The sequence below is a fragment of the Mustela nigripes genome, chromosome X (genome assembly GCF_022355385.1).
Source record: "Mustela nigripes isolate SB6536 chromosome X, MUSNIG.SB6536, whole genome shotgun sequence".
NCBI lineage: Eukaryota > Metazoa > Chordata > Mammalia > Carnivora > Mustelidae > Mustela > Mustela nigripes.
The window spans coordinates 47,344,846-47,355,019 of record NC_081575.1 but is presented as its reverse complement, the minus strand read 5'-3'; positions in this window follow the sequence as shown (position 1 = coordinate 47,355,019).

Genomic DNA, 10,174 nt, shown 5'->3' with positions numbered 1-10,174 from the left:
TTTTTTTTTTTCTTTCTTGGTTTGTTTTCTGAGGGAGGGGCCTGCCATGTGGGTTGTCAGTGAATGATGTTTCCTGAGTTAAGTCCTCCCACCCCCCTCAAGGGGCTGGGCTCTGAGGAAACAGGTTTTTTTCAGGCTTTTGTTCTCTGGCGGTTTTTATGTTTGTTCACTTTTTTTTCTCTCATAGTGACTGCCTTTGATGGTTTTTGTAGTTTTAGATGAAAACAAACCACACCCTCATCTCCCTCTCATAGAGAAGCCTCAGTCTGTGTGCAGAGCCTAAATAAGTTCCCCCTTGGCCACTGGCAGAGCAGGTTCTAAGTTGCCGACCCTGGGGACGCAGGATCTTTTGCTTGTACCCAAATCCAAGGCAGTGGTAGTGCTCTGGGAGCTCCAAACCACCAGAGAGGTTCCAAGCAGCAATTGCACACTGAGATTTTGCTACTGGCCCAGGCTGGGAGTGCCTGGTCTTGCTGGGTCTAAGAGTGCCTGGCTTGCATGCGCCTCCTTCAGGGGCCACTATGGGTCCCGCGTGCGTCTCAGGCACTGAGAACAGGGCGCAGGTTCCAGAGCACCAGGCTGGGCTTTTACACACCTCTGTCAGGTGAGAGTTTGGGGTTAGCGGCTTAGGCTTTGAAACAATGGTGTGGGTTAATGAGTGCCGGCCCAGCCTTTGTAACTCTCTCAGGGCAGCATGAGGGTTGTGCGCGTGTATCTCAGGCTTTGTAGCAGGGCTCGCGCGTTCTGCCAACTGGCGTGGCTCCCATCCCCTCACAGGAGCTAGAACCCATGTATTCTCGGGCGCGCTGGCGGCTTAGGGACCAAGACCTGGTTTCTCCGTTGCACTCTCTCTGCCTCAGCCCCGGGGAGGCTGTCCTGGGACCAGGGACTTAAGCCCCTTTCCCTACCCACCCCGATTCCCACAATTTCCCCCCGCTATCCTTTGCTCTTTTGGAGTGCTTTCAACCAGTCTCCAAGTTAATGCTGGTCCCCAGACACAGGGCACTCTCCCTCGTATTAGGGTATTACTTTCCAACCAGTCGCTTCTGGTGGCTCCCTCCCCCTTTTGTTTATCTTCTGATATCAGTCCACCCTTCCCACACCGCTTTACTTGCCCACTGGTGTCTTCTGCCCCGTAGAGATCCAGACGTGTATAATTGTGATCTCAGGCTGATTTCATGGGCGAATGGAGTTCTTTGGTAGGTAATTAGCTCACTTTGGGCTACCAGCTGAAAAGGCCTGATCTTTTCAATAGATTTAGAAAAAGCATTTGACAAAATTCAAATCCACTTCTGAGAAAAATACTCAACAAAGCGAGTATAGAGAAAATGTACTTCAACATAATAAAAGCCTCATATAACAAGTCCACCATCCACAATGGTGAAAAGTTGAAATTTTTTTTCCTTATATCAGAGCAAGACAAGGATGTCCATTCTCACTACTTTTATTCAACATAATATTGGCAGTTCTAGCTAAAACAATTGGGCAAGGAATAAAATAAAACACATCCAAATTGGCAAGTAATAAAACTGTTGCTATTTGCAGATGACATGATATTATATATAGAAAACCCTACACATTATAAAAAAAAATCTGTTAGACTAATGATTTCAATAAAGTTGCAGGAAAATAAATAAATGTATAAAAATCAGTCGGTTTTCTGTATACTAATAATGAAATAGCCCAAAAAGAATTTAAGAAATCAGTGCCATTTACAATTCCATCAAAAATAAATTCCTGAGTATTTTATTCCCCAGAATAAATTTAACCATGGATTTGAAAAATCTGTATTCTAAAAACTATAAAATGTTAATGGATGAAATTAAAGAACACACAAATAAATTTTAAAAATATTTTGTATCCATGGATTAAAAGAATAAATATTGTTCAAATACTAACCAAAGTCATCTACAGAGTCAATGTAAGACCTATCAAAATTGCAGTGGTGGGGCACCTGGGTGGCTCAGTGGGTTAAGCCTCTGCTTTTGGCTCAGGTCAGATGATCTCAGGGTCTTGGGATCAAGCTCCACATTGGGCTCTCTGCTCGGCGGGGAGCCTGCTTCCCCCTCTTTCTCTGACTACTTGTGATCTCTCTCTCTCTCTCTGTCAAGTAAATAAATAAAATTTTTTTTAAAAATTGCAATGGTATTTTTTTTGAAGAAATAGAACAAACAATCTGAAAATTTGTATGAAAACAAAAAAGTGAATAACCAAAACAACTTTGAGAAAGAAGAACAAAGCTGAAGGACTCATGCTCCCTGCTTTGAAACTATATTACAAAACTATAGCAATTAAAACATTATGGTAGCAGCATAAAAACAGACACAAAGATCAATGGAACAGAGCAGAAAATGTAGAAATACACCCACCACTATATGGTTAATTAAACTTCAACAAAGCAGGAAAGAATATCCAATGGAAAAAGACAGTCTTTTCAATAAATGGTATTGGGAAAATTGGACAGCCACATGCAAAAGAATGAAAGTGGACCACTATCTTGCACCACACACAAAAATGAACTCAAAATGGATTACAGACTTGAATATAAGACCTGAAGCCATAAAACTGCTAGAAGAAAACATTGGCAGTAAGCTCCTCGACATTAGTCCACCATGATAAATAAGTGGGACTACACCAAACTAAAGAGCTTCTACACAGCAAAAGAAATATCAGCAAAATTAAAAGGCAATTTACTGACTAGGAAAACTGCAAACAACACATCTTATAAGGAGGTAATATTCAAAATATATAAAGATTCATAAAACTCAATTCAAAAACAAAAACAAAAACAAAAACACCTCTCAATCTGATTTAAAATGGGCAGGTGATTTGAATAGATACTTTTTTTTCCTCCAAAAGAAGGTAAGGAGATGGCAAACAGGTACATGAAAAAATGCTTAACATTATTAATCAGGGAAATGCAAATCGAAACCACAATGAGATATCACCTCACACCTGTGAGAATGGCTATTATAGAAAAGAAAAGAGACAACAAATGTTGGCAAGGATGTGGAGAAAAGGGAATCCTTGTGTACTGTTGATGGGTATATAAATTGATGCAGCCACTATGAAAAATGCTATGAAAGTTTCTCAAAAAATTAAAAATAGAATTACCATATGATTCAACATTTCGTCTTTTGGGTACTTATCTAAAGAAAACGAAAACACTACCTCAGAAAAATATATTCACTGCAGAATTATTTACAAAAACCAAAATATGGAAACAACCTAAATGTCCATCAATGGATGAATGGATAAAGAAAATGTGGCATATATACACAATGGAATATTATCCAGACATGAAAAAGAATGAAACCTTACCATTCAGAGTAATATGGATGAACTTTGAGAGTATTATACTGTTAAATATATCAGACAGAGAAAGACAAATGTTATATGATCTCACTTATATTTAGAATCCAAAAAACAAACTAACCTAAACTTTCAGATACAGAGAATAGATTGGTGGTTGCCAGAGGTGGGTGATGAGGTGGGTGAAATAGGTGAAGGCAATCAAAAGTTACCAACTTCTAGTTTTATAATAAATAAGTTACAGAGATGTAATGTGTATGGTGATAGCTATAGTTAATAACACCATGCTGCATATTTGAAAGTTTCTAAGAGAACAGATCTCAAAATTTCATCACAAGAGAAATAATTGTGTTACTATTATGGTGATAGATATAAACTAGACTTATTTTGGTGATTATTTCACAGTATATACAAATATCAAAAATTGTGCTATATGTATGAAACTAATATAATGTGATATGCCAATTATACCTCAATAAAAATATCTTTTTAATTATGTAAAGTATCTTCCCTTCTTCCAAGGCAAAAGGTCACTGGAATCATGATCATCTTCTATTTTTTTTAACAGAATGTTCATCAGGTTGTATGCTAAAATAGAATCCAGGAATGCCTGGGTAGCTCAGTCTGTTAAGCAGCTACGTTTGGCCTAAGTCATAATCCCAGGGTTCTGGCATCCAGTCCCACACTGGGCTCCTTGCTCAGCACAGAGTCTGCTTCTCCCTCTGCTAGCTACCCCCCTGCTTGTGCTCTCTCTCATTCTCTGATAAATGAATACATGAATACATAAATGAATAAATAAATAGATAAATGAATAAGTCTAAAATGAAATAAAATAAAATAGAATCCAATGAATCCATAATTCAGTATTATTCAGTAGGACTTCTAAGTGTTCAAGAACAGGACAGTCAATAGGAAAATTATACAAATTTGAAGCAGAAACAAAAGTAAATCAAGGATAAGGAGAAAAGAAATAGATGTCAAAACTAGGAAATATTAAAACAATTTCAATCATTAACAACACTTCATCAGTTACAGGCAGAAGGGACTCCCTATAGAAGAGCTGAATCAGGCATATTATTTAATTTGAGCTTGATGATTTCAGTTCTCTTAATGTGTGGTGGCAACCTTAGGGGGCTGGCATCTGGAGGCAGCCAGAACGAGTTTTTAAATCACTTTTATTGGAGCTCTTCAGCTGAAGGTAATGTTGTAAGGGCTGCAGAATATGCAGATTTTAAGGAAATACAATCTTACTATTTCATAGCTTTGTCTCCCTTACTCCCTGGCAGAAATCCTTGAGAATGTTTCTGCCACCTGCACACACAGTACATTTTCTTACCTTTCACACATTTTTTTCTTCTTCTTTCCAGTGTCACTAGATCTTGGAAAGGTAAACTTCTACTTGTATTTTTCTTGTTTACTCTTCTTTATTTTACAAAAATTTTGCAGTTATACAAAATAGCACCGGGGGTGCCTGGGTGGTTCAGTGGGTTAGGCCGCTGCCTTTGGCTCAGGTCATGATCTCGGGGTCCTGGGATTGAGTCCCGCATCGGGCTCTCTGCTCGGCAGGGAGTCTGCTTCCTCCTTTCTCTCTGCCTGCCTCTCTGCCTACTTGTGATCTCTCTCTGTCAAATAAATAGATAAAATCTTAAAAAAAAATAGCACCTCACCAAAATAAAGTCCACTGAAATTCTTACTTTTCTTTAAACAAATCACATTGCCCTCAGATTTCAAGCTATCTATAATAAACACTGCTGCCTCTGATTATCAATCAAAATAATCTTGGCTCCATAATTACTTTTGGTCTTAATATCTATCTCATGTCCAGACTAGTACATAACATACATGTAGGTGCACAGTATCTCTGAAACCCTTCAGCTTTATTTTATTTTATTTTATTTTGTGGAAAATACTTTAGATTCAACATTCATATTTCTACTATTAAAATAATAAACTAGGGACGCCTGGGTGGCTCAGTTGGTTAAGCAGCTGACTTCGGCTCAGGTCATGATCACAGCATCCTGGAACCGAGTCCCACATCAGGCTCCTTGCTCGACAGGAAGCCTGCTTCTCCCTCTGCCTCTACCTGCCATTCTGTCTGCCTGTGCTCGCTCTCACCCCTTCTCTCTCTCTGATAAATAAATAAAATCTTTAAAAAAATAATAAACTAATTATGTACATGAGATCTACTATTAAAACAATAAACCTAATTATGTACATGAGACCAGCAAAACAGTTAATTTATACAAAGTAATGATGTAGGCTTGTCTGGAATATTATAATGATAACATTAAGCAGAGTTACATGTACTGATCTACAATTTTCAGATATTTCACATTTGTTGTTGTATTCTCGAACTGTCCATCCACTGGCCTGTTTCCACAGGCAAATATAAGGAGATCAGTGGCATACTGAATAAAAGAAAGCAAAAATGACAACAAGAAGAGAAACCCTGCCACAGTAACTCCTGGGTCACTCCAGTAACCATGGCTATGGTTATAACCTCTCCAGCGTTATGATAACTTAAAAGGAAGGGACATTTTACCACATTTGTTTGTTCTGGCATTAGAGACCAACTTCCAAATCGGATCTTACTTGGCTAAATTTTCTACAAACTCTGTCCCAAACAAAATTCTCATCCATTCATGGCTAGGGAAAGAGATTCCATTGAAATCTGGGAAAAAATATAAAAATTGAGACTAAATAAACATAATAAAAGTAAGTGCATTCTATCATCCTATAAATATATCATCTCTCTTTGAATTGGGATATCCAGTAATTTATTTATTTTGTAACCACTTTAGAATTAATATTACAATACTTTTGGTTTTGTAAAAAAGAAAAAACAAAAAAAAAAAACTGAAATTGGTCTAGTGTTGTTTTTCATTTAATATAAAAACGTATTAGGTATTTAAAATGACAACAGAATACAGATCCTATTATTGCTAGTTGTTCTCTCCTTACACAGAATTTAAACTCTAAAATGGAAGCATAGTGTGGAAATTTCTTTTAATATCATTAGTAGCACTGCAGTAGCAGTATCAAAAACACCTGCATTGTACTATAAAGTTTATGTAGCACATTCATATAATGGTACATATTAAGCTTTGCAAACACCTTATTAATTAACATGGCAGGCATTATTCTTACCAATATTTAGAGATGAGGCTCTGATAGACTTTATAGGTAAAATCCAGTATTCTTTTGCTACCACTTTGCACCCCATAAACATGTATAAAAAACACAGGAATCAATTAAAAATTTGTTTTGAAGAGAAAAGGTGAATCAGAGCTTGTACCCATGTAACATTATAGACAGCTCATGACAAACAAGGAGATTAGCTTCACTTATCTAATCAGAACATAGATGAATGATACAATTTTGATGGGAAAAAATTAGATTCTCATGAAAAGTGTGCAGACACATTCTTTTACTGGAGTCTTTTGCTAGCACCTCCAAAGAGATAATATGCTTTTTTTCATAATGCTGGTAGCTTAGGGTTATTCCAGGGAATCAAAGTGATACAATGGGAAGAGGAGAAGCTCCAGGTGAGGTGAGAATTGGGGCCTTGAAAATTTGCTTAAAGATACCACCAAGAAATACCTCTGCTACTGCTGTTCAATCTAAAAACAATCCAGTTTTTTTTTTTTTTTTCTGGGAAGATCATTTTTTTTTTAAATTTAAATGTATTTATTTATTTATTCATTTATTTATTTTTATTTTCAGCATAACAGTATTCCTTGTTTTTGCACCACACCTAGTGTTCCATGCAATCTGTGTCCTCTCTAATACCCACCATCTTGTTCCCCCAACCTCCCACCCCCACCACTTCAAAAACCTCAGATTGTTTTTCAGAGTCCATAGTCTCTCATGGTTTACCTGTCTTTAATTAAGGGGTACATAGGGATATGCATGTACCTCAGTCATTGCCTTGATATAAACCTAGTCAGCTTACACAATCTGGATAATTTGAAAAGTTTTAAAAAGGGAATAGTTTCATGAGGAGTATGTAGGAATACCACAAAAGGAAAACTCCAGGGCTGAGTAAGGAGAGATCCAAATAGGCCAGGGGAGATGAATAGTGACAGCAACCTTGAGATGAAATAGCTATGTATCTGTAGCTTTACAGATAGATTAGTCCCTGGTGATCCCTAAAGGAAAGGATTATAGAGAAATACTAAAATCTCACTTAGCAACACCAGTCTTCATGCAAGTGATCTCCTTATTCTCTTCTTTGTCCTAGGCTAGAGCTTTGTCCCTAGTATTGAAACCAGAAGGCAAGGGTGTCCTCTAATGGTCTCTAATTCAGGTCAGACTCCCAAGACACAAAGCAATGTAAAAAAAAAAAAAAAGGGAGACGGAATGGGGGGTCTGAAGGAACCTTTATTGGCTTTTATTTTTTAAGTGTAGTTAACTGAAAGGTAAAATAATTAAAGCTAAAGCACTATGTAAATCCTCCTAAAACATCTTTTTATAATAGAAATGACAATTATATAAATATAAGGCAGGGAATCCCTATTTTATTAAAAGTTTATGATCCCAAAAGACTAATCAAAGCATATAAAACAATACTATAAATTATTCATATATCCCTTGATTAAATTGACAAAAACTATTATATCTATATTGTTCATCAAATAATGTACCTACTATTCAGGCAATATGAGGTAGTCATTAATTAAAAGGATGGAATTTGGAATCTGACAGACTTGTGTTTGAAATATTACTTAACTGTTAATTTACCATGTGATTTTCAGCACATTATTTAACATCTTTAAGTTCCACTTCTACACCTATGAATTGGGAATAATAAAGTAACTTTCATAGAGGTATGATAACTAAATAAGACAAAATGTCTGAAACAGCTTTCAGTGCATAAAATGCCCTTGATCAAGTTTAGCTGTTGATAGTATTAATAGTAGCTAAATATCTAATCACTTTGTAAACCTAAATAAGAGATGGCATCTCCCTAGAAAATTCATTCTCAAATATTGCTCTTATGAGAACTGGCAGACCCATACTGAGTTTTTCCAACATATGGCCAAATGTTTTCTTGTAATTTATTTGTAAGTCAAGTCTCTATTACTCAAAACCTATCTATACTAAGCAATAAAAGCTAAGCAACATATCTTCACAATATGTCAGGGAAGCAGGACAATTGTATGAAACTTCTGTAGTATGTAGGACCGGCTACTCAGAACACAATCATTTTGTCTCAGAAAGTTTTTCAGTTTTCCTGCTGTGACAATGAGTTTAATTAACAACAATGAGATATTGGAACAAAATATTTGATTCTGTAGTTCTCTAGTCATTATCACCCAAACTGAATTCCAGTTAATGATAAAAAAAAAAAGGTTATCTCCAATACTCAGAATTTTACAGAGCTCATATCTAATCCCTTTTAGTTTTAGAGCACAACTACCAGATTTTTTTCCTATTATCTGCAAAGGATGATCAGTTCTTATTTACCCAGGAGAACTGATTATTCTCATCCAATTCCCTGACTTTTGGCTCATTGAGGCTTGTAAATTCTTCTTTATCAATGTGTCCAGACATTGCGCTGCTCATTAACACCCATGTCAAAGGACACAATGGTAAAAATAGTAAAATGAAATTCTAACCAATCTAATAGACTACATTTTTACAGTCTTGGTAAGTGATATGATAGGTTAGGAAGTAGTAACTATTCATTAAAATTAAATTTGTAGAAGTGCTATTGTTCTTACATATTTATACCATTCTCTCTCAACACTTACAATAATAAATCCCAAAGGGGGCTTTAAAAAAAAATGTGATCCAGTGGTTTCTGGGTGGCTCAGGTGGTTGAGCATCTGACTCTTGATTTGGGTTCAGGTCATGATCTCAGGGTCCTATGGTCAAGCCTTACATTGAGCTCCCTGCTCAGTGGGGAGTCTACTTGAGGAATCTTTCCCTTGCCCTCTGCCCCTCAGCCTACTTATGCTCTCACTCTCCCTCTAATAAAGAAATCTTTAAAAAATCTGGTCCAATTACCCATAAGATCTAGCAATAGCAATCTTCATATGGTTTTAAATCTTAATCAAATTTTGACTCAAGATTGGGTCTCCTACACCCCTGGAATGAATGAATGAATGAATGAATGAATGAATAAATGTTTGTATGAATGAAATTTAATAACATTGAAAAATATAAAAATATAGAAGTTAAATTCACTCATAAATCTCTAAAATATATTATACATGTGTATGTATTATATATAAGTGTATTTGTATACACATATTTTTTGTATGTATGTGTGTAAAACCCTGATGTCCACAGCTAAAGTCTTCTATATCTACTCTCCAGAGGAACATACTATAAATGGATTGGTTTTTGCCCCTCCTATTTTTTGCATGTGATTTTACAAACAGAAAATATATTGATATTTGCATGAATATCATATAGATATGTTTAGCTATATATCATATATATATATGTTTATCTATATATCACATAGATATATTTATTCAATAATATGCTTACTTAAAAAAATGGGATCATATGGCAATTTTTTTGTTCTCATTAACAATAAGATATGCACAACTGTCTAGACTAACACATATTCCACACCATTCTTTTATAATGGTTATGTCCTATTCCATCAAAAAGCTGTATCACTCTCTCACTAAAGGAAATTTTAATTATTTCCAGTTTTTTCGGTCTGATTTTGTTTTGTTATTACAAAAAAAAAAAAAAGCGCTATCAGTAGCTATTCTTTTTTCTTAATTTTTTCAATTTATTTATTTTCAGAAAAACTATTCATTATTTTTTCACCACACCCAGTGCTCCATGCAATCTGTGCCCTCTATAATACCCACCACCTGGTACCCCAACCTCTCACCCCCCC